At 41.8% G+C, this 6,557-nt stretch overlaps 1 long non-coding RNA gene across 1 annotated transcript; it reads right to left on the reverse strand.

Annotated features, from left to right (window-relative positions):
* Positions 1–1,042: 1,042 nt before the first annotated feature.
* On the reverse strand, positions 1,043–4,634 carry LOC148315681 (uncharacterized). The gene is made up of 2 exons (XR_015840692.1): positions 4,036–4,634; positions 1,043–2,389 (listed from the first exon to the last, which is right to left on the reverse strand). It is a non-coding gene; the product is annotated as an uncharacterized LOC148315681 (long non-coding RNA).
* Between the last annotated feature and the right edge of the window lie 1,923 nt (positions 4,635–6,557).

The following is a 6,557-nucleotide window of genomic DNA, read 5'->3' on the forward strand; positions in this document are numbered from 1 at the left end:
GGCCGCTTGGAACCGCCCGTGCCCGGGGAAGGTGCTCCTCTTCGGCTTACTGTGACGCGAGCATGCCCTCCTCCTCCGGAGCTTCCATTTGGTTAAACTTAGGGGTCGCTTGGCACCGCCCGTGCCCGGGGAAGTGTTAAAGAAATTTAAGTTTGTATGTTCATCTGTTAGTTTTGTTGTTTAGTTTGTCATCTTAGCAAGTTTCAAACTATAACTAATCTTACAGGCCCCCTTTGTTGCACATGCATTCGTATCTTTCTGGCCTCTAATTAAACTTTCGACAGCTACGGGTGCCAGGTACGGCCTCATCGCGAATGTGACTCCCCAACGCCAGAACCCTTTTCTGTAAACACCTCCCTTGGGGTGTTGATGACCCCTTTAACCCTTCGTAGATAATGTTGGGGCCCGAGGCCTCTTAAGGCTGTAACTTATGCATTTAGGGAGGTCCAACACAAGGCTTGGTATTTCTAAAGCAACAATATCGTCATGGCCATAAAATAAGTTCAACATGTTAAGCCTTGTGAAAATACACTACACAGGTCAAATGAAGTTCAGAGTGAACATGCTCCCTTTTGCTGTTAGAATAAGCAGAAGTATGAACAAAAGGTGTCTTGTAAGCTGAAACCGTTAGAATAGGCAGGAAGAGGGTGGGCAAGTGGGATGGAGTCAAATGTCAAGTTTTCCATTCTGTATGTATTGCATATTCAAATTGCTTATGCTGATGCAAATAAAAACCATGTGTGCAGTCGAACACGCTGGCTTCGCCTCGGAGTTCGAGGGCTGCCCAGCGCGGAAATGACAGACAATCTTGGCTGGTTGATTCATTTGTTCAGGCTTGTTTTGATAGAAACATCCTTAACATTACTTGGTCCTTCGAATGCCGGATGAAAACGTGTGATCTGCGGTGGACGATTGACGACGACTGAAAACGGCGCCATCGTGAAAAGTCCTCTCTTCCAGGAGGCCGGTCCTCGGCCATTGTCAGGTTCGCCAATTTGACATATCGTGTTCGAAAGCTAAAAGGAGAGACAGACAGCTCAAGTGGAGACAGAAAGGTTAACAAAGTTTATTTGGCAACTTCATCTTCCTTCTGTTCCCCGATGCTTTTCACACATTCCCTTTTATAACATCGGGGAATCAGATTACACTCAAGGGTGGTACAGTTCGTCTTCTCAAAAGCTGGTTTGGTCCGGTTCATCATTGGTGTGTCGTCGTGGGTCGCAGCTGACTTTGACGTCAGCATCTCTTATCAGGACCTAGCACGATGTTGCTTGCTTCAGACTCACTTCTGAAGAAGTGCCACCGCCCTTCTTTTCAACATGATATGTGCACCATGTATTGAAATAAAGTTGCGTCATGGCAAATGTATAATAACCTCCAAATATTATTCTAACATTCCCCCCTGTTTATTCTACATTTGCCCCAAATATTATCATCAATGGAATTTCCAAAGATTTAATTCCATCAAATCATTAGCTTGATAGCAAATGTAAACCCCTCTATTTTTCTTTGTTTAACTTTAATGTATTTGAGCGTTTTGGATTAACGAATAGGATCTCCCAGGTAAATTCAGTCGTCGTCATCAACTTGGTCATCACTGTCTCCTCCATCACCAGCACTTCTGTAATTAATCAAAGGATATATTTCCTGTCGTTTGGAATTTGTTGGAGCGAGAGCTGTTGAGATAAGTCGGAAAAGCAAAACGCGAATGCAGGGAATACAACAACATCCATACAGTACAAGGATTGAGGTGAACATTGTTATAGAAATCATTACAGAAAATACCATATTTTTATATTTACCAAACGTTTTGTTCCACCACTCATCCCATGCAGAGGTAGTCACACCTGAGTGTTCCTTCAGCTTATGCTTCAGGGTGCGCAAGCCTGCAATGGCTCTTGTGAGGGACCCTTCCGGAGAAGTGTTGTTAGGGATGAAAGTACAACATTGATCCCCAATAATGGCGCAAACCCCTCCTCTCTCTGCCAACAGCATGTCCACCGCGATGCGGTTTTGAAATGCCATGAGTGATGTTGCTGCCAATTGTTCTTTTGGACCAATTTTACGTCACCCCAGATGGAAGGACGACGTAGGACCAATTGTTCTTTAATAGCTATAAATCCTTCTTCAATGAAGTTCCCCAATCTTTGCACGTTATAGTGTATGTAATTTATTCGATCCACATTCTTATTCGGTGTAATCCAAAGAAGAATGGACTCGAACCCCGCTGCGATTTGATTTACCAATTTATACTCATCTGGTACGCCCCTTGGTTGGCCAATTGCATCCAAATAAGTCATATCACCATCCCTCCAGGAAGCACTTCGTCTTTTCCTGGCGTAATAATAGGGGTATTCGTCAGCTTCAACTGCCCTTTGAATATCCCTTGCTGTGGATGGAAAAATAGACACTGGTAAGAGAAGTGACACCAATGCACAAGTTCCAACTGCGTCCTTTAATGAATCAAATAGTTTAGTACCCCGCACCACCACCACACATCGCTGCGTGGCAGTAGTGTACCTGCTTGGAGTACAGTTGTTTTACACCACTTGTGTTCCTGTGAGATTAACACAAGTAAAGTTAGCCACTGCCACATCGGTAGAAAAGATAGGCTTATCTTTCGTTGCCTTAATCGCAGCGTACACATCATTCCAAGCAATGCAGTCCGCATTAGGTGTTAATTTCATCATTACTTCTAAAAGGCATGTTGATGGAAGAGCTGTTGGAATTACTCATAGTAATGGTCTCGGACACATGCATGAAACACAGCTTTAAGTGCAACCAAAACTACACAACACAAAATCTCAATTTTTTATCCACGCGAAACTAATGTCAACCGAGAGACCCCTAATAGGGTAGGGTTGAGATGACTTTTTACAATGCACAAGGTGTATGTTGCTTGGGGAAACTGTCCTCGTTTTGGGCTTATGTTTCCCTGACAATTGTGTCGAGCACAGATCATACAGGCTCTTCAAAAAATCTTTTGAGAAAAAATTAAAACCCATATGTTGTATAAAATTGGTTTGGTTTGTCTTACCATACCATCCCTCCTGTTTGACATGTGTGTCAACATGTGTCAATATTGCGAAAAATATTTTTTGGAAGAATTGTTTTTTTTTTTTTTTTTTTTTTTTTTTTTTTTTTTTTCCTCTGAACTGACATATATGCCATTAGTCAAAGTAGCTCCTTTTTCTAGCCATAGATTTTCTCTTGCATAAGACTTTGTTGTTGTATGTCTGCAATGATGTTGCCTCGCAGAACGTTATCTATCAGCGCACACACAGCCACACCTATGAATGGCTTGGTAGCTGCTTCTCCACCTCTTTTTTTTTTTTTTTTTTTTTCTCTCTCTTCTCTTCGTTTTATTTTGTAAGTATTTTTGTGTACTAAGCTGACCAGTGAATTCATATTTTGTTATCCATGAGTTTAAATGTTTTACTTTTTCCGGACATTGGCTTTCTATAAATTTCTAGTCCTTACACGTCAATTGTTGTTTCGGATCCTTTTTGCTAGCTTTTTTACTGTTTGATTTCCCCATGTTTTCCTAAACTGTTCTCCAATCCCTGAACAGGCTGACAATTACTTTGTTTTAGGTAATTCCCAAGCTTCTGCTTCCCAGACAGTTGTCGGTTAAATTTCCTGTTCCAAAATGAGGTTGCAAGCCTCCATACACACTTATTCATTCACACTATTTTTCCCTTTTTATTTATTTATTTTTTTTTTTTTCCCTCGTCTTTTTTTCCCCTTATTTCTCTTTTTTTCCCCTTTCAAACGCGCGTGGAGGATATACCCCTGTTATCCCCTATCAGTGTTATAGACTATCTCTGTCTCTTCACGTAACATTGACTAGTATTCTTACGGTTTTACACAGTTTTAAAGACTTACTCTGTCTAGTCCCCACAATATCCCCACGGAATTTAACTACTTACTTGCAGAGGAGTCCGCCCTCCTGTTAACGCAGAATTTAACTACGTACCCCTTCAAATGCCCACATTTATCACACTCATTCATCACATTCGGACTTCACACACTCACCCAAGATGAGCTGAACGTCTCTCTCCGCAGCCTCCCTTCAACTTTCAGCATCCAGTAGCAAAGTCGAGGACCAGGTCCAAAAAAAGAAAGAATCCTCATCTTGTCGTGGCCACGATTGTCCCCGGTCGTCGGCTTCGCTCCTGGACGCCTCCAGTATGTTGGGTTCACGGCTCTGAAGGACCAATTGTATGTCAGGTTCGCCAATTTGACATATCGTGTTCGAAAGCTAAAAGGAGAGACAGACAGCTCAAGTGGAGACAGAAAGGTTAACAAAGTTTATTTGGCAACTTCATCTTCCTTCTGTTCCCCGATGCTTTTCACACATTCCCTTTTATAACATCGGGGAATCAGATTACACTCAAGGGTGGTACAGTTCGTCTTCTCAAAAGCTGGTTTGGTCCGGTTCATCATTGGTGTGTCGTCGTGGGTCGCAGCTGACTTTGACGTCAGCATCTCTTATCAGGACCTAGCACGATGTTGCTTGCTTCAGACTCACTTCTGAAGAAGTGCCACCGCCCTTCTTTTCAACATGATATGTGCACCATGTATTGAAATAAAGTTGCGTCATGGCAAATGTATAATAACCTCCAAATATTATTCTAACAGCCATCCTCCACCGGAGAGAACACAGACTTCATCCATGAACCGCGAGTGTCTCGACCAGCGGAGAGATTGTCACAGGTCAGTGGTTGTATACAACAGATAGTAAAAAACTTTTTGGGGTTTTTGAAGGATAGTAGGGTTTCAGGGAGTTCCTTTACCCGAAGAGATAGTACATCTTAGCTTAGCTATTTTCTGGAAGAAATACAGATTTAACTTTGCTATTTTGGAAGACTTGTTGGAAGACTCGGACAGTACAGAATTAACTGTTGTTTATTCTGGAAGGCAGATTAAGGCATTCCTTGTCTGGTAGAGAGTACAAGTGTAGTTGATTATATCTGCTCGGATAGTACAGAATTAACTGTTGTTTTTTCTGGAAGACAGATTTAGGGGTCCTTATTTCTGGTAGAGTACAGATGTAATTATTACTATATTTGGAAGTGATAGTACAACGTTTGTTATTTATAGAAGACGAAAATAGTTTATCTATTTTCACAGACACAGAACTGATCAATCTGTGAGTGTGTATGTGTATTGTATGAATGTCCAACGTTTGAGAAATCTAAAACTGACCGAGGGTTGTGAGTAAAAACACCCAGGAATACCCGCTCCAAATTGGGAGTAGAAGCTTGGTATTCAACCCAAAGTCAGGCAATTTGAATTTTTCTCAACACTGAGGAACCATAACTAGACACCATAACAATTAAGACTGTCAGAAATGGCGGCAGAATTGATGAAGGAAGTTAACTGTCAACTTTCCGAATTTGAAATAAAGGAAAAATGTAGGTTAGTTGAAATTGAAAAATATTGATTAGCTTCTCGTTTGTAGCTGTTCAATGTTGAGAACTGTGTGTGTTGTTTTGTGGGCCCGTGTATATGTCTGAGTCTGACTATGTGTGTGTGTGAGAACAAAGAAGAGAAAGGGTGGGGGTTGAGTCAGTGAGCTGGAGTGTGTGCGATTGGGGATTACTAATACCACTTGGTATTTTATCCCATGTAATACAGTAGGATTATAAACAGCAGACTGTTGTGGATGTAATAGACAAGAAATCTCCACCTGAAAAAGTTGAAGTGAGAATTGCCACAACAGGAAAATTGAGTTGCTGTCCTACTGATGAGAAACCAGTTTTTAGAACACCCTAGGTGTTGACAAACTGGTCCAATTTTCTAAAATTGGGGTATTGGGTAGTATAGTAAAGTCCAGGGAAACTTTGCAGTGTAGAGATTGGAAGTTAATAAGAAAAGAAAAGGAATGTGTAAAGAAAGAAAAAGAATGTGTAGAAAAGGGAAAGGAACAATTAATGTTCCATAGAAAGGATTGATGAAGTCCAAATGATAGGGCAAGTGAGAAAGGTGTCATAGGCAGATTTGCAAGTGGAAAACTGTATAGAGTAACAGAATGAGAACCTATGTGGTTGAGGGATGTAAGACACTGAGTTGGTTGCATGAATTGAAAGAGAGAAGTAGGTGTTATGAAAGATGGAATGAAGGTTTTGAAAGTGAACATGAGGAATCTTTGCAAAAGCATAGGTGTTTCCTGATTTTGAATTTTAAGTGGTGTCAAACCTGAGGTGCGGGGGCAGAATTTGGTTCTCTAACTGAGAGGCAAGGTAGGTTGAGAAGGAAAAGCGTAAGTGAAATAGGATGAGCGGAAAGTTAAGAGGGGGTTGGAGATGACTGAGAGGTAAAGTAGGTTGGGCAGATGCCAGAAGGAAAGCGTAAGTGAATTGGAACGAGCGGAAAGTTTAGGGGGAAGGAGCTGTTGCCATTGGCTTGAGATTGCCTGCTCGTAAATTGGCAGGGAGGAGTGGCCAGTAAACTGGAGCCTTTGGTAGGGGGCGTAACCCCTGGCAGCTTGGTTGCCTGGGGACCGCGTGATTGGCGTATGAACAGTGAGGCCCCCCCCCCTCCCTTCTTTTTCT

Source organism: Idiotropiscis lumnitzeri, unplaced genomic scaffold, assembly GCF_059441095.1.
Source record: "Idiotropiscis lumnitzeri isolate Australia: NSW breed Sydney's pygmy pipehorse unplaced genomic scaffold, RoL_Ilum_1.0 HiC_scaffold_60, whole genome shotgun sequence".
Taxonomy (NCBI): Eukaryota; Metazoa; Chordata; class Actinopteri; order Syngnathiformes; family Syngnathidae; genus Idiotropiscis; species Idiotropiscis lumnitzeri.